This window comes from Protopterus annectens, chromosome 8.part1 (genome assembly GCF_019279795.1).
Source record: "Protopterus annectens isolate FY-2018-M chromosome 8.part1, PAN1.0, whole genome shotgun sequence".
Taxonomy (NCBI): Eukaryota; Metazoa; Chordata; order Ceratodontiformes; family Protopteridae; genus Protopterus; species Protopterus annectens.
The window spans coordinates 137,824,878-137,844,273 of NC_056742.1; the positions used below are offsets into that span (position 1 = coordinate 137,824,878).

Sequence of the window (19,396 nt, forward strand, 5' to 3'; positions counted from 1 at the left end):
ATAAACTTCCAATGGAAGGTAATGTGATGTTGTTGAGTAAGAAAATGGCATCCCATATTACACAAAGCTAAAAACTGCAGAGGCAGTTCGATGCTTCAGCTAATACATTTTCAGTCTGATGTTGCATGACCTCAGAGATGAGTGTGATACTCTTTTTGTACAAAACTAAGCATTTCTTTCTCTAAGGTTGTGTGACCTTGCAGGTAAACCATATTACTACACGGGATGCAGGATGGTTTTCTTCTCTATAAAAACATTATACATTGTTTATAGATAAGTACTAGGCTAGTTGCCCTTGAGGCCATTTTAAGCCTAGCCAATTTCTCTTTTTGTGCTCAAAATAACCTATCCCATTTGGTTAGAGATTATTTACTTTCATAAGATAGCCTGTATTTTCATCTAAGATATTCTTATATGGTAATACTGACTTACAGTCTCTAAATCTAAACGGTATTACTGTAACTTATGCAAGTTCCACTGTGTGGTCCTTCTTATTCTTCTAAGCAGATCTTACTGATGGTTTTTAGGTTACAGTTTTGTGGTTAGGATTAGGAATAGAGTTTTAGAGCTAAGGTTCAGGGATAGAGTTTTAGGGTTAAAGTTCGTGATTTAGGTTTAAGGTTAGAGTTTTCCAGTTAAGCTTTTAGTTTTTGGGTTAGATTAGCATTGGGTTTTATGGTTATGGTTAGGGTTATTGTTTTAGGATTAGTGTTTTAGGTGTACATTTAGTATTTTAGGGTTTGAGTTCATGTTTTAGGATTAACAGAACAAAGTTAAACAGCTTGTATTTCCTATGCGAACCATAACACTGAAACATATCAACATAGGTGGCAACTTATACCATTTTTGGTGTTTTCTTTTTCTAATTTTGTGATTCAGTAATTGTTGTACTCATGCTTTTGCATTCAGAATTCGGGACCCCTCATGAGTTACTGTGGCATCAGAAGATGCCCAGTCACCTAATTTACATTAAAGAAAAATAACAACATAAAAAGATGCCTATAATGCACTACAATGCTTTGTTTGCAAAGTATGTGACTAACCCATGCACTGTTTCAATGGTGTTTCATTACCAGAACATTTTAATTATTTCTAATGCTACTGCTGCATGCAGTGATCCATGAATTTTCAGAATTTGCTTAGTAGTATGCAATGCATATTTCCAAACCAGCACTCCATATTTAACATACTATTTATAGTGTTATACAAAACAGACAACAGATATATGCATCTTGCACAGCTTATCACATTTACAATCACAACTTAAAATTACATGCCTCAATAAAAAGTAAACAAATTGGGATCTCAAAGCATTCTGTAATGGTTTTCAAAATCCAGGGATTAGTATCTCAAAAATGCTTCTATATATTCATTATAACACATTAGCAATAACAGCATTCAATATTTAAAAAAATGAAAAAAAACTTGAGACAGATGACTTTTAGCAGATACTTGCTTCAGCCTTATGTTTACCCAAGTTAAGAAGCAAAAAAGTGATAGCAGACAATTACTTAAGGGCTTTCCCCTGTCTATTCATATTTAATATCTCTATTTTGTTATACACACTATGTTATATGCACTAATATCTGCAACTACTAGATTTATCACAACAATTTCTTCACATTGTACCCTTGTGTTAAGTAAATAGTATACTCTGACAAGGCAATTGCCTCACTTACCCACTGCTTCGGTTAGAACCTTCCTGGACTACTATCCTACCTGCGGTGCCTGTACCCTTGTGTTAAATACGTCCTGATACCTTTAACCTACCACTGTTCAACCCAGTCTGTTACTGCTACCATAGATTGTATTTCTAACTGCACATCACTGTACTGCTCCTTTCTACTTTTACCTATCTCTGTCATCCCTACCCTGTGTTTTCTTGCTCACCACCCTCATATTCTACCAATAGCTCCCTGCCTGGTGCTTGCCTCCTGGTCCTTCTCTGTACTCTGTCTTCCAGCCAAACCTGCTCTCCTCCCTCCTTACCTTTACTCCCCTGAATCTAGCTAAACTTGTTTGTCTTAACTTCCTACCTTTCCCTACTGCCTCTCACCTGCTTGTTAGATTGTTTGGTGTTCACCTTTTTCCTGGTGCAGCTACACTCGGGCTTACTTCACTCCCCTACCATATCTCATTCCCACTCACTCCTACCCTCCTTACATTTATAACTCATAGTCCCTCCCCTTCTATAACCCTATCAAAATCCACTTCCTCCCCACAACCACTCCCACAAACATTAAACCACTCCCTTCCTAAATTCCCACATACATAGAACCACTCCCTTCCTTTAAACCCAAAAACTACTACTTCACTTACTCCTCTCTAACACACCCACAAACATACACCCACTCTATACATAGGTTCATAGGTTCATACTAGGCTATCTGCCCTAGGGCATTTATAAGCCTAGCCAGAGTGTGTTTGGCTTTTGCCACCCATTTTAAATTAATTTTGCTATGCCCTTTTTCGAGGTTGGTATACTGTGCCTCTGTCTAACAGTGACACAGAAGTGATACCCGGGGTAAACCTACGATCCCCCATCCACTCATCAAGATTCCTCTTGAAGAGAATCAATGAGGGACTCTGCCTACCTGGACTGGGATTTTATTCCATAGTGAAGGGAGCCTCTGGGTTATGAATCTGTCCCTCCAGCATGTCCTATTTATTTCAGTGCTGAGGTTCAAGTCTGTCGAGCGTGTAGCTCGATGGGATTTGGATTTTTTGAGGTGCAGCATGTCCCTTAATTCCGGGTTGGACATGGCCTTATATGTCAGGCACAGGTCACCTCTGAGCAGGCGGTATGCCACTGAGTAGAGCTGGAGTTTCTTTAACCGGGCAGCATATGGCATCTGTTTGAGCCCTTTGATCCTCTTGGTGAGGTACTTTTGGGGTCTTTCCAGTTGCTGCAGGTGTTTGGTAAGGTACATCCCAAAAGGGGCATTGTACTCGATTATGGGCCTGATGAGGGATGAGTAAAGAGGCACGATGACCTCCCCTAATCTAGATGTGAATCCCTTCATGATTAGGTGAGCTATATAAAATGTTTTTCTAACCACTTTGGCCACGTGGTTGTCAAATGAGAGATTGCTATCAACTTGGGTCCCCAGGTCCCTAATTACTTCTTCTGTACTTAATGGATTACCAATTTGTGGGCACTTTGTTTTTGCCAAAGGGGATGACTATACACTTTTTGGCGTTTAGCTTGAGGCCATGGCTCTGGCACCAGTTGTCTGTTTCTATGAGGCCCTTTTGGAGGATGCTTGTGTCGGCTGGAGAGTCTATTATGGCGCCCAGTTTGTAGTCATCTGCGAACTTGGTCAGCCACAGTCCTTCCGTGTTGGCCGGTACCTCCGAGAAATATATACCAAACAAGAGAGGTCCCAGGACTGAGCCTTGTGGGACGCCACTTGTAACTGGTTTGGAGTCTGACATGGCTCCAGCAATTCTAATCATGTGGGTTCTGTCCTTGAGCCAGTTTGCAACCCATCTAGTGACATAGGGGTTTATATTTAAGCTGGTGAGCTTATCTATAATGCCCGAGTGGGGTATTGTATCGAAGGCTTTTGTGAGGTCCAGCTAGGCTGTGTGGACCACCTTCCCTTCGTCAATGGCCTTGGTGACTGTTTCAAAGAAGTCAACCAGGTTTAAGAGGCAGGATCTGCCCTTAACAAAGCCGAACTGGGTAGGATCCAGTGTCTGTAGGTCCCCAATATCTTTATTTATGAGGTCCATGATGATCCTTTCCATAGCTTTGCAGACCAAGCTAGTCAGGCTTATGGGGCGATAGTTTCCAGGGTCCGTTGAGGCACCACCTTTGTGGAGAGGGACCACTGTTGCTGCACGCCACTCTTTGGGTACATATCCTGTAGTAAGGCTGAGATTGAACAGTAGTTTTATGTTTGGGTTTAGCTCTTCTTGGTGTTCATGTAGGACGCAGCCTGGGACACCGCCTGGTCCCATTGATGCTGTGTTTTTGCTTTGGAGAGGGCTCCCACCTGAGCATCTGAGATGTCAGGGGCAGCACTCTGCTGGGATAGATATTTGCCCTTTGGTGGGAGGGGAGAAGTTTGCGCTGAACCTGTCAGCTAGGATGTTGGCAATGTCTGTGGGATCAGTGTATTTTTTATCATTTTGGACTAATTCTGAGCATATCTGGGAATTCCCACCCAGGTTCCTAACATAACTAAAGAAAGCCTTGTGATTATCCTTAGTGTCCTGTGCAGTTTTTCTCTCGAAGCTGGCCTTTGACGATTTTATGAGTGCCCTTAGTTTTTTGCTAATACTGATCAGAGATGCCTTCCCTTTTTGGGATTTTGCTCTATCATGTAGTAGCTTCCTCCTTCTATTGTATAGTTTGTTTATGGCTGGGGTCCACCAGACAGGTCGTCTGCCTTTGGAGGATTGGGTCTTGGTTTTATTTGGGATTGCATAATCCATGCATTCCTGAAGGTGTTCATAGAATGCATTTATAAAGGATTCTGCGGTCTGGGCCATATTTTCCACAGGCCCGGGAGCTTTGAAGGATTCCACCTCGGTTCTGAGGAGAGTGAAATTTGCTTTAGAGAAGTTTTTCACTGTGGTTTTCTGGGCTGGGGGTGGGGTCGGGATGTGAATATCCAGTGAGATCAGTTTATGGTCTGATCTTACCAGTGAGGGATACACTTCTGGTCTGGAGAATAGAGTCCCCATGTTGGTGATGATCAGGTCCAGTATGTTTTCCCCTCTTGTGGGAGTGGTAACAAGTTGTTCCATAGCATTTGAGTTTATGAATTCTAGGAACCTTTGGGCAAGGGTGTTGGAGCTAGAGTAATGCTCCCAATCTATGTTTGGGTAGTTGAAGTCGCCCAATATAATGGTGTTCGGAGTGACCTTCATATTTTCCAGTGTTCTCAGGAAGGCCGAGTGGGGTTCCTGGGTTTGGGAGGGTGGTCTGTAGCAGGCTATAAACTGGAAGGCAGTTTTACCCACTGTTAGTTGCACATGGATAGTCTCTGATGCTTCATGCTTTGCCACCAACCTGGAGGTGTGGGTATCTTTGATGAATATCGATACTCCCCCTCCTTTTGTGGTTCGGTCCAGGTTTTGGGGCCGAAAAGCATGGTATGTGGTATAACCTGGTAGTGCTTGGGGTGCTCTCGGGAGTCCTGAACCAGGTTTCTGTTACTGCATAGATATCGATGTTCTCCATGCTAAGGAGAGTTTCGAGTGCGTGCATCTTGAGGTTTAGACTTCTGGCGTTGAGTAGCATTACTCTTAGTTTCTTATCCCTTGTGATACCTATGGAGGTGGGTTTGTCTTTTGAGCCTTGCCTAAAAAAGGCACTATGGGGGTAGCAAGAGCCTTTGCCAATATCCGAAAGCCCAGGGGTGACAGGTGCAAGCCGTCCCTAGCAAAGCATCGTGGCTTGTCGTGCATATCATCCCAAGCTGACAGGCATTGGATCCCCTTTGAATGACACCAATACTTAAGCCAATTGTTGAAATTGATCATCTTGTCTTCATATTGTGGCATCATTCTTGGTGAGGGTAAGATGCTACTCAAGGTCAGGGTCATACCAGCATGGGCTACATGCTCAGAGAGCTCCTCCATGTCTCTTTTCATGTAGTCCAGGGAGGTACGTCTCAGGTCATTCACACCAGCATGGACAATGACTGAGTCATATTTGTACTTGCCTTGGAGTGACCTGAGTGCTTGTGTTATGTGGCGGATCCTAGCGCCAGACAGGCTGCTCACCGTGACCTTCTCCTTGTTCAACCTGGTGAGCGGGACGTCAGTGTGCCTGATGATAGAGTCACCTATTACAAGTGTATCAGGTGTGTTGTTTAGCCTTAAGGGCTGTGACTGTTCGGCACACTGGCTCTACTCCCCAACATTCCCTTACCACCCCTCCTGACCCCCCCCAATCCTCACAATGAACCACATCTACATTTCCATCCCACTTCTAACCCTTCTCACCTTATCAACCTCATACCACACTAAGCTCTGTCACTCGCCTATGTATCCTACTATTACTAGCACCCATAACTCATCTCCTACCTTCCATTCATTTGAAATCTCCCCATCTCTCTACAGCATCTCCTATGTCTGCTTCCATAAACATATTATTCATCAGTACACCTCTATAACCAACAAAAACTAAAGCTCTTCACTCTCTATTACCTCCAAACTTCTCACAACACTTCTATTAGCACCCTGTTGCTAACTGGAGACATTCACCCCAACCCCAGCCCACTTACCCCTTGCCCTAACATCACTCTCAAAACCTCTTCCCCTACTTCTCCATCCTGTCACCCTCCCAATTCCCCATCATCTCACTCTCCATCCTGTCACCCTCCCAATTGCCCACCCTCTCACCCCCCACACCTGGGTCTATATTAGAACATCGAATATTTAACAGTTCAAATCACTAAAGGTTGACCTTTAGTGATCGAACTGTTAAAACATCAAATGTTAAAAAAAAAAAAAAAATTAAAAAAAACAAACCTAAATGGTGTAGGCCAGGGGAAAAGCTCCCCTGCACCCCCCAACACCCCCTGCTACTTAAATACACCAACTCGAGACTGCACTACATTGAAGTAAATGGAAATCTCCCCTTACAGAGATTTCCATTTACTTGTTCGATGTTCTGCAGTTTCACTATTCTCATGTCGACAATGTCAGATTCGACACTGTCGGCTTTCGAGAATGTAATATAGACCCCCCCACACCCTACTAGCTCTGCCATCTCTCATCCCAAACACCAAGCTATCTACTCCCTAAATATTCAAAGCCTTGTAAACAAGGCCACTAATCTTCATGCCTGGATTGCCCATACCTCCCCCAGTATCTTAATCCCATCAGAAACCTGGCTAAAACCCCATATCAGTAATAAATAAATACTACCACCTGGTTACAATATCTACCGCAATGACAGACTCCTAAAGAAAATGCCACCTAAATTCCCATAAAAGATTTGCCATCACCTCCATATATATTCCTCCAGGAAATAATATTCCCACCCTTAAGCTTATTCTGTCCTGGTGCTTCCGTCAGGTACAAGAACCAAAGTTTTTCGGATAAAGAAAAAAGTCATCTGTCCTTCTTATACCACATTTGAAATACATCATGGTCCAACAGCCAATGAATCTAAAACAATGATTAAAAATTCAAATTGCAACCTGCAACCCTTTATTTACCAAAATCTTTAAACATATAAGAAAATAATAAAAAAAAAAAAAACATATAGAGTAAGTATATAAAAAACTATCTATATGCTTACAAGTATATAAACACATAAACATTGATACTTGCTGACAAACATGAATTTAAAAACTGTACTTGCTATCTTTCAAACTGTTTTAATTTTAAAGTGCTAGAGATGGAAATACTGTCATTCAGCCCAGGGAGAAAACATGCATTCAAATAAATTTCACACCAAATTTCCTTTTGTTCCAAGAATAGTTTCCAAGGACCATTATAAGGACTTTTTTGAACTTGATGCACTACCACAAATTTGAACTGATGTTCAGGGTACTTAATCAGATGCCGATATAATGCTTTAGTCTCCTTTTATGGGCTATATCATATTGGTGTTCATACATTCTCTGAGCAAGTTTACGTTTAGTCTTGCCCACATAAAAAGGCAGGACACTGCAATCACAAAGCTATATATACCACTGACTGGGCATTAACAGGAATATTTTCCTTTTATATCAATATTTCCTCCCCTTATACTGACACTTGTACCAATAAAAATGTGTTTGCACTGACTACACATTCCACATGGAATCATCCTCCCATTGTTGGTACTGTTCTCAACCACTTGCTTCTCCATAATGCTTTTTAAATTAGGCGCACGCCTATACACAATATTAGGATGTAACCCCAATCTATCCTGGATATTCTGGTCACCCATAATAATATTCCAGTTCTTATTCAAAATATCAGTAATAAGGAAACTGTTACTGTAATATGTAGTAACAAAAGGGCAAAAAACTTTTTCTTTGTCCTGAACCCATTCAAGGCACAATATCCTGATTAATATTCATCAAAGACGCCATACTTGCATCTTCCTGTTGCACAGAAAAAACATGCAAGAGGGGCTTGTATTCACAATTATGTTTGTCAACCATCTCATTATGAATTTTGGTGAATAACCATGGTGGGTAGCCTCGAATGGAAAACATTTTGAGTATATACGTACATTCTTGAAGAAAATCATCATAGTCTGTGACCATACAAGCCGCCCTAAGTGCCCTTTTACCACTCCCCTTTTAACATGAAAGGGTGACTGCTGGTATAGTGGAGGTAGCAATTGGAGTGAGTAGGTTTTCTATATCTCAGAGCATAGTTATCTGGGGACATGGTAATTAAAACATCCAAGTAGGCTCTTTTATCCAAACCAGTGGTGTGTGTAAACTTTAAAAAGGAAGTAGTCTGATTAATATACTCAATAAAATGTGGGATTTCATATATCGATCCTACTCATGCAATAAACAAATAGTCCAAGTATCTCATATACATCTTAATATAGTTGTAAAATTCAGAAGGAAACAAATAAACCCTCTCCCACCAAGCCATAACAATATTAGCAAATAATGGGCCACGTGTGGAGCCCATTGCTACCCCAATATCTGTTTAAAATAATGTCCTTCAAAATAGATGTAATTATGTTTTAATACCAGTTCCATTAGTTGACTAAGGGTATTAACTTTATCTTAACCTAGACCCACCTACTTGACACCGAAAATCCAAAAACCATTCCATGCCCACATCATGTGGAATCCAACTGTACAAATCTTTAACATCAACAGTAATAAAAATCCCTTCTTGAAACGGACTAATCTGATTACATAAGGTCAAAAAATGTGTGGCATAGGTAAGGGATTTTAAATACTTCATGTTTCAGTTGCTTGTCAAGAAAACGTGCAATGTAACTAGTCTTAGACCAACCTGAGTCAACTATGGAGCATGGGGGGGGGGGGTACCTTACATTTTTGTGTATCTTTGGCATTTTAAAGATACCACGAATTATAGGCCAAGAAGTTGTCATGTAATTAAATTCTGTTATTGAAATTTGTCCCTGGGTTAACATGTCAGATAATGCATAATCTATATACTTATTAACTTCATTCAAGGACACTTCAGTATACACATCCTCATATAACATGGTATACATACGATGAACATAGTCGTTATTTTCCATGACAACTATCCCCCCACCTTTATCTGATTGCATAAATCTCAAGTTATTCTGTGATTTTAATTCCTCAAGTAACACTCATTCTGCAGATGAACTATTTTCAACATAACCTGTGTTGGAAATAAAATGCCGAAAATCCACCTCACAGGCTTTCTCAAAAATGTTTAAAGTATGATTTAAATCTGGATTTGTGGTATGAAACCATAGGACATTATCATACTCAGAATTGTCACAAAGCATTAGTTGCAAGTTCACATTACAGGTGTACATTTTTAAGTCCCAAATAAGCTTAACTACATCAGCTGATTTACTGAGCACAAAAGTATACCCTTTACAACACAAATCAGCATGCACAATAGACATAGCCACCCCACTGTAACTGTAAATATTAAAGTCTCCATTGGAGCTGGAAACAATAATATAAGGTTCAGTTACAGTCACCTCTGAAACTTGGCATTGCTATATCCATTCCTCCAATTCTGCCAATTTGCACAATACTTCTGGGGGTAAGGGTTCTGGTTCTGCATCCATGGTTTTGAAGTTGCTCCGACCACCGTACTATGGGCACTTCTAAAGGGTCAGCGGCTCCCTCACTGTCCAATGTATCATCACTAGATGCTGCAAGCTCGTTGTCTCCCCTCCATGCAGCTTGCTAACTTTTTGGTGGATTAGGGTAAGCTTTCCCCTGATTATAAGCCAAACAATCCCTCTCAAGCTTTTATTTTTTCTACTGGAAATAAGCATACACATATTGTCTATTTCCTTAAAAATACTTTTATATTGGAATTTGAAAGTGTTAAAAGTTGTATCACTTGTAATAGCTTTGTCCATTACTTTAATTTCTTCATAAAGTTTATCCATGGAAATACTGTTGTTTAATAAGTAGTTCCATCAATTCACAGCCATGCCTATCAAACATGGCTAACAACTCCTGGTGCATTAGGGAATGCTGTAAAAGCCTAGTCAGGTATTTCCAAACCCTTAAACCTTTTGGGACCTGTTGAACTTTCAAACATTCCCTAAAATACATATTTTCATGATGCAATTTACGATAAGCAGTCCATTTTGTTTTAAAGTCTTTTAATTTACCTTCAAAATCAGGGGACTCCAGCCGTGAATTCACATCACTTGGTATCTCCCTTTCCAGCCAACTGTCCAAAGTACATGACTGCAAACAGGATAAAACATCCCACTGCTCTGCTGTTGGACAGGCGGAATCTGCTCACCACCACACGAAAAGTGTAGTGTCCCAGAAATCACAGACACACAGCTGAAAACAGCCCTTTCAAAAGCCAAAAGCACAGCATCAATGGGGCCAGATGGTGTCCTAGGCTGTGTCTTGCACGAATTACAGAACAAACTAACCCTCCCCCACCTAAACACACTGTTCAACCTCAGCCTCTCCACAGGCTACATGCCCATAGAATGGTGCACAGCAATGGTTATTCCACTCCACAAAGGAGGGGCCACAACTGACCCTGGTAACTATCGCCCCATAAGCCTGACTAGCCTGGGCTATGGAGCGCATCATCATGGAACTCATTAACAAAGACATTGGGAACCTCCAAACACTTGACCCGACCCAGTTCGGTTTTGTTAAGGGCAGATCATGCCTACTAAACCTGGTTGAATTTTTCGAGACAGTCACCAAGGCCATAGATGAGGGGAAGGTGGTTCACACAGCCTACCTTGACCTCGCCAAGGCTTTTGACACCATTCCCCACTCGGGAATTATAGAAAAACTCACCAGCCTGAACATAAACCCCTATGTCACGTAATGGGTTGCAAACTGGCTTACAGACAGAACTCAGACAGTAAGAATAGCAGGCTCCAGGTCCGACTCTAAACCAATCACAAGTGGTGTTCCACAAGCCTCGGTCCTGGGACACCTACTGTTCGGCATATACTTCTCAGAAGTACAGCAAACACAGGAGGACTATGGCTAACCAAGTTCACCGATGGCTGCAAACTGGGAGCAATAACTGACTCTCTGGCTGACACGGACATTCTCCAAAAGGGTCTTACTGAGACGGACACCTGGTGTCAAAGTCATGGTCTCAAGCTAAATGCCAAAAAATGCATAGTTATCCCGTTTGGGAAAAACAAAACACCCATGAATTATCACATAGGTGGCAGCCCCCTTAATACAGAAAAGGTAATAAGAGATCTGGGGACCCAGGAAGATAGCAATCTCTCCTTTGACAATCATATTGCCAAAGTAGTTAGGAAATCCTTCTATGTAGCCCATCTAATTACTAAAGGGTTCACATCTAGAAATAAAGAGGCTATAGTGCCCCTCTACTCGTCACTCATCAGACCCATCATAGAGTACAATGCCCCATTTGGGATGTACCTCACAAGACACTTCCAACAGCTGGAAAGACCACAAAAGTACCTCACCAAGAAGATTACTGGCCTCAAACATAAGTCCTATGCAGCCCAACTGGAAAAACTCCGGCTGTACTCAGTGGCATATCGCTTACTCAGAGGTGATCTCTGCCTGACTTACAAAGCCATGTCCAACTCAGAATTGATGGACATGCTCCACCTAAAGAAATCCAAGTCACTGCGAGCCACTCGCTCTAGTGAGCTAAACCTTGTCACAACAATAAACAGAACATACTGGAGGGATAGATTTCTGTCACAGAGACTCCCCATGCTTTGGAACAAAATTCCTAACTACATTAGACAGAGCCCCTCACTAACAGTCTTCAAGAGAAACCTTGACGAGTGGATGGGTAACAGAAAATACACCCCTGGGATCACTTAATTGGCTCTTTTTGACAGAGGCTCAGTTAATTAATCAATGGGGTGGCGAAAGCTGACACACTCTGGCGAGGCTTATAAATGCCCTCGGGCAGATAGCCTAGTACCCACCTATGAACCAGAGTTTCTATTATTCACCCCTCATAGAATCTCTGGGGTGTTGTTAAATTCACTAGCACTTTGTACAAGTCCATTACCAGACCAATTCGCTAAATTCTCTGTTGTGTTAACTGCTGAATCAAAACAGTAAGATGATGCACAGAATCACGTAGAAGTATAACATCTGCCTGTGAAAAATGCCCATTTTCTTCTTCCACACTGCCAGAAGCCATAACCAGGAACCACAAAAATCAGCAACCAAAACTAGTAAAACACAAAATGCACAGCAGTGTGTAAAATTCCAGGACACAAACTTTAATAAAAATAAGCGCTTTTTGTCAGGTACAAGAACCAAACTTCTTCAGATAAAGAAAAAAGTTATCTGTCCTTCTTATACCACATTTGAAATACATCATGGTCCAACAGCCAATGAATCAAAAACAATGATTAAAAATGCAAATTTCAACCTGCAACCCTGATATTAACCCTTTGTTTACAAAAATCTTTAAACATATAAGAAAAAAAATTAAAAACATATAGAGTAAATATATAAAAAACTAACTATATTCAAAATTCTGAATCTGAACAGGAAGATGCAGAGAGAGATTCAGGGATTCGTCCTCAGATTTCTGATTTAAACTCAGAGAAGAGCTCAGTTTCTGATTCTCCCTGTGAGGGTTTCTCCTTTTGTTTCTCTTAGGCTTTTGCAAGAATATCTCAGTGTTTTCAGTTTGAGAACATTGAGGTTTCTCAGTCCCTCAAAAGATACTACCAGTTGTTACAGAAGGATTTTCCAGAACCTACAACCATTCCACCTGTCCTGTCTGCTTTAGAGGATGCGTGTCTTACCTCCTGCAATTTTCCAGACAGTTAGCCAGCTGTTCTGTAAAAGGCAGATGTATAAAGTTCCTCAGTCTTTTAAAATTTTATAAACTATTCCCAAACCTGATCCAGCACCTACAGCCTTAGTTTATTCCACTGCTGCCAAGCACTTAATTAATTTCAATTCATTTTTTTCTAATAAGGATGGGAAAATTATTGATAAGTATGGGGAAAAATGTATTCCTCTACAACTCTGACTTTCAGAAGTTTGAATTGTCTGGCTTATATGCTAAAGTTTGCTCTGACAAATTGTGAAAGTATGAGGAAAGTTTTATCTGCAGTTTCTTCTTGTGAAGAAAAATCTGCTTTAAATAATTTAGTTTCTTTAGTCGCACACGTCACTACTCATTGTTTGTGGTGTGTGTATGACTCTGTTGATACGTCTACTGCTATGGCTACTGGCACTGTTTAAAGGAGGTTTGCTTGGATGCATTCTCAGAATCTCCCAGATGATGTAAAAATTATATTTTAAATTCTCACTTGGATAGTGATTTAGTGTATGGCCCCTCTGCTGCAAAGGTGATCAAAAAGTGTGATGAAAGGAGCAAGATGATCCAGAGAATCTCTAAGATTTTTCAAACCTCCTTTTACAAATTGTCCAAGGGATTTTCTTTTTCTTCATCCAATGTTGGCACAAAACAGAATAAACAACCTTAATAAAATTCAGGTAAACAGACATTTAAGAAATGGCAAGGAAGTTCCAAAAATAAGTCTCTAACCTCCCAAAACGAAGGACAGTCCAACAAGTCTAAATGACTGTTCATGAGACCTTGTGATCTTCTCTCATCCTGGTCCCTTTTCCCTTTCAGAAAGCCTGAATTTCCATTTTTTCTCTTTGGCAACAGACTGTTTCAGACAAATGAGTTCTAAAAATCATTCATCAAGGTTACAAATGCAGTAGGAAGAAATTACACCTGTTCTTCATCACATGCTGCCCAAAGAGTGATAGAACCAGTTTCTTTTATTTATTTATTTGACATTTTTTGACCGGGAATGTCTGACTGAGATTGCGTCCTTTTTCAGCAGAGGTCAGGGGAGAAAAGCTCCACAAAGTACTACATACACCATAAAAATGTTTACAAACAGTACAGTATACATGATGTAATATAAACATGCATTATAATGCTTGGATTCCCACTTCCAGCATGAGAGTTTAAAAGATGTTATTTACAAAAAAGGCAATAAAACAATATGTTAAAATCATTAATATATCTCCAATCATACCTCTCAACTGTACAGATTTTCACAGCTAGTAAAAGTTAGTAAATAATGAAAGTTTGAGTTTCAGACTTCATATCCTTTAGAAAATTCATGCTAATGCAAAACCTGTTATTCTATTAATTTTCTTAGTTTGTAAGAGCAATATTTAAAAAGTGCCCCTATTACTGGTCCTTTGTCCCACTTTTATTTATGACGTTGTCCAGATTTTTTTGCCCTAAGAGGATGAGAGGTATGTCTCCACTACATAAGGAATTTACCATTTACAGGGGAAGTAATGACAATTACCTTTTAAGATAAGATACAAAAAGTACTGTATATCATATCTTAGTTCTTACAGCAACAGCATGTAAATCAGTAATCAAAAGTAGAGGGGAAGTTGATAGAGAGAACAGGTGATAGAAAAAGGTTGTCAAGAGAAAAAAAGGGGGTCCCTATGGGTAAAAGATGGAACATCACAGTTTCTTTTAATTAATAAATAAGAGAAGAGAGTAGCAGTTAGAATCAAATGAAATATGAGAAAGGTGAGTAAGCCAAGTGGGAAAAGAAGGGAGGGAGGTAAATATGAGTAGTGGAGAAATTTAGTGAAAAAAAGGTTTTATTCAAAGATGTTCTCAAGTGCCAAAGAAAGAAAATGCTTGGAGACCAATTCTTGGTCTTTCTTTTCTAAACCTGTTTGTGATAGTGCCCAAGTTCAACATATTGTCACTTCACAACCTGTTACTACTTCTTCCTCTTTCAAGTTTCCTGGTATCAATAGACTTAAAAGATGCTTATCACACCCCTGTTCATCTAGACTTTGGATGTCTGTTAAGGTTTTGTGTGTCTGGATCACATTATCAGTCCTCTGCCTTACCCTTTTGACTATCTGCTGCATCAGGAGTGTTCACAAAGTGTGTAGCTTGGATTATAGCTCATTGTAAGCTACAGGGTATCCACATTTTTCCTATAAGCAGATGACTTGATTATTTTTGCAGAGTGTTTTTCAAGCGGTCAGGAATCTCTCTCTCTTGGGTGAGAGATCTCTTGTACAAACTGGAATTGCAAGACAACATTCAAAAGTCTTTCCTGACTCACTCACATAGGACTGTTTTCCTGGGATGTGAATTAGATGTCTCAGTTCAAAGACCTTTTCTTCCAGTAGAAAAAAGAGATCTTTAGATCTATTTCTAAGGTTTTCCACTCACACTTCAGTCACTGCGAATACCTTAGGATTTTGGGTCTCATAGCATCTATGATTCTCATGATACTCCTTGCAATATTCCACATGAGAAAGACAATGCAGTATCTGAAATCTCTTTAGACCCAGCTTCAACACCTTTTATCTTTTCAGATCTCAGTGCTCGAGTTTGTCAGAAGAGAAAATTTCTGGTAGAGACAACAGATATCCTTAAATCCAGGTCTCCCCTTCTCCCTCCTGCTCTAAAGCAGTCAGGTACCACAGATTCGTCGGACTTTGCTTGGGGAGCAATTTCTGGAGGGAGGCAGGGGATGCGGGACACCAAAAACAGAGAAAAGCACATAAATATTAAGAGGAGGTTTGCCCTGATCACGGCATTTAACTCTATGAACCATCTTTGTCCCCCAGGACCTCTTCAAGTGGTTACAGACAATACCACAGTCATGTAGTACATCAACAAGCAAGAGGAACCAGGTCTTATCCCCTTTGCAGTCTAGCCATGTTAGCTTGGAATACAGCTTTACAGCACAATCTCACTCTACAGGCATCCATCAGAGCAAAGGTGTGTGGTAAAGAAGCTGAGCAGGACCAGGGCAAACCCTGAAGAATGGAAATTAGATCAAGAGGTCTTCCAAGATGCGATCCACCTGGGGGGAATTCATCAAGTACACCTCTTTGCCTACTCTCTCAATAATAAGCAGGCAAAACTTTGTTCCAGGACTCCATGCAAGAAGGCTTGGAAGCCGGACTTTATTTCTTTTCCTTGGACAAGAATGTTCCTGTATGCCTTTCCATTAATATCTAGTATACTTCTGAAGATTCAGAAGGAATCTCCCAAGATCACTGTGGTGACTCTCTTCTAGCCCAGGCAATTGTGGTTCTCCCTTCTTTTAGAAATGGACAAATATAATTACCACAAGTTTCCTCACAGATGGGATCTACTCACACAAGACCAGGGAGTGTTTGATACACCCCAACATCAATCATCTTTAATTGACTGTGTTTTTATGCCAGTGTGTGGACATTTATTTTTTGTTGTTCCTAGTACTGTCCTTTCAGGTATCAGCCTCCCTCTCTCTGCTGGCAGAAAAGATCTGAGGAGCTTTGCACCCAGACTTGTCCTTTAGTCAGTTTAGTTTGAGCTGCTTGACAGTTTGGGAGCATGGATGGTGGCCTGAAGCCTTGAAAGCTGCCCAGCTGTTATACCCTTGGCAGGCTACAACCTATAAAACTAAAGTTATTGCAGCAGTGGTCATTAGAACATCTACTGTTATGGTAAGTTCAGCTTACACACTTGCACTTTCTCCCATTCCCAAGAAGAAGGTGAGGAATGTACTGCAGCTGATGGAGAGTAAGGGTTACAGCAAACTAGCAGCACTACTTAGAATGGGGCCATTTGACAACTGTCCTGTATGGGCTATGTGAACTGTGCAAAACAAACATCTGACATCAGTGCAGAATGCGACTCTCATAAACCAAAACTGTTGACCATTTGCTACTAGAGGAATGGTCCCAGTCTACCAAACTCACCTCTTCCAACCATCCTCCTCCCAAGTCTTCACATGCAGCAACCAATAAAGATCTGTCCTTGTTAAAAAAAACTCAGAAAGAATACAGTTGAAAAGTATACCTTAGATTACTACTAAGAAGCAGTTAAAATGTTGTGGGGTAGATCTGAAAGTACAGTTGCCAGGAGGATATGTATGAAAGGGGATGCGCAAAACAAATAAAAAGAATGAGGGAGACAGAGATAGGTGAACAACAACTAATAAAACATACTATGTGGATGAGCCAGGAAAGCTATGATGAACTGCCATTTTTTCGAAAGGGCAAGGGATAAAGGTTAGCTGAAAATGTCTCCCTGAAGGGAGAAGAGGGGTCAGGAATCATGAAAAAATGCATAGAAAAGCAGGAAGCTATAAAACTGTATAGTAATATCAGAAGCTTATACAATAAAGCAGAGAAATGAAAAGATTATGTAGACTAAGTGATCAGAATCTAGTGTAAAAATACATGATTACATATATTATATGATAAAACTCTGTAGCATTGTATCCACTCATCCATCACTGGCCATTAAAATGCAATTCATAAAATTTTAATAAAGATAAAAAGCAAGGCTGCAAAACATATAGCCAGTGAGCCATCCAGTTTGCATCAAGCCACTTACCAGCTTATTATTATCATCATCATCATCATCTGTCTGCAAACATTCAACCCCCTACATTCAACTGCTTAAGAGTTTTTTCCTAAACATGTAAAAGTAAATATGCGATCAATTTAAAAGTAAATTAAATGAAAACATAGAGTGCCTTCTGTGTGGAGTCTGCATGTCCTCCCTGCGGTCGAGTGGTGTTCCAAAAGACATGCGTGAATGAGCGTGCCTTCTTTGAAGTTTGGGCGTCGAGCTGGCAACTCGGCACCGTAAAAATCTACTGCCAATCATTAGTGGACCGGAGTTACGCTGTGGCGACCCCTAACCGGGAAAAGCCGAAAGATAAACAACAACATCGCTGCATATTATTATGCTCCACACAAAACTTAGATGCCACATATTTCTAAGCACTGATTCCATGTGTTCAACATATAAGTGATGTTGCTCTTGGAAACAGAAATTCAGTGTAATGGATGAGGCAAAAATTAGTCCAAACATAAATCTAGTACACTTGCTACCTGTTGGAGAATGTAACGTGTTCAGAATGCTCCTTCCTCTTTTCACTTTGGCTTTTTTTCATACCTCTCAACCTCTGTACATTCAATAGAACAGTCACACTTAAAACACTAAGCGTATGCTTGTTCCATTGTTCTGCTTTGACAATTAACAGCTTTGATTTCTACTTTTTCACGGTCTCAACTGAAGAGCCAGTGAGAGGTTGACTTCTTGGAGAATGTCTCAATCAAAGGGAAACCAATAGTGTATGTTTTTTTTTATTTATTTTTATTTTTTTAAACTAACAGTGGATATTAAAACATGTTCACATGGTGCACAGGGAGTTAAAAGGAAAAAGCTAATTTTTTTAATGGTTGAATGACTGGGAGAAGACTGCAATGCAAAGATGGAAACAGATCTATGTGTACTGACTCTGTCAGACAGCCACAACATTAGAGTATCCACGAAACACTTCATTTTGTGTCAGAATTGTACCCATTCCCATTCATGAAAGTAAGGTAAAAAAAAGCACTGTTGTGCATTTCAAACCAGAAAACATAAAAGTGTTCTGGAGGTGGGAAAAGAAACACGCCAACGGAAACACCACACTTTAATAAATAGCTACCCAATTTCACACACAACAATAAATAAAACTTCAATAGAACTACAACACTTATCACTTCCTCCTCCAAATGGTACAAAAAAGTGATACTTTAAATAAACCAGTGATGAAGTACCATTCATAAAACGTTAAGATTAAAATGTGAACAAAAATTAATAAAATATAATTTTTTTAAAATCCTTATCTAAGAACGTGTTTAAACAATATTTATATAAATTATCTTAATGATCACATTTTTAATAAACTTTTAATATTAATCATACTAATTAAATCTGATGATTTGTCAGCTGACAAGGGTAACCACTTCCAATAACCACAAAAGATCAAAACACAAAAAAGTTGAATTTGTGCTACTGGCTATTTTCTTAAGTTCAAAAAAAGCTTTTTATATGAGATCGCAGAACAACAAGGACTGGGTTTTTGCCATTTGCCCACTCTACTGCAATCTCAGAGTTGGCATATATAATAACAGGGGGTGTGAAGGGAGCAGTGGGACTTGCTCTCCTGCATAGAATGTGTTTGAATTTTTTTTGTTTGACTTTTTGTATTTTGAACTTTTGGAGTCTTCCTTTTGGTTCAACATTCAGTACATTTGCTATACTGAAAGTATTCCACACACACACACACACACACACACACACACACACACACACACATATATATATATATATATATATATATATATATAGAGATATATAAAAACATACATACACATACACACACACAAATATATATATATATATATATATATATACATATATAAATACACTTGCAAAGCAAGTAGTATAAGAAAAA

General features: G+C 39.9%; 1 protein-coding gene across 5 annotated transcripts in view; it reads right to left on the reverse strand.

Annotated features, from left to right (window-relative positions):
* The window catches only part of WWP2 (WW domain containing E3 ubiquitin protein ligase 2), a 1,859,587-nt gene that overhangs the window by 169,601 nt on the left and 1,670,590 nt on the right, over window positions 1–19,396 (reverse strand). The window lies entirely within an intron of this gene.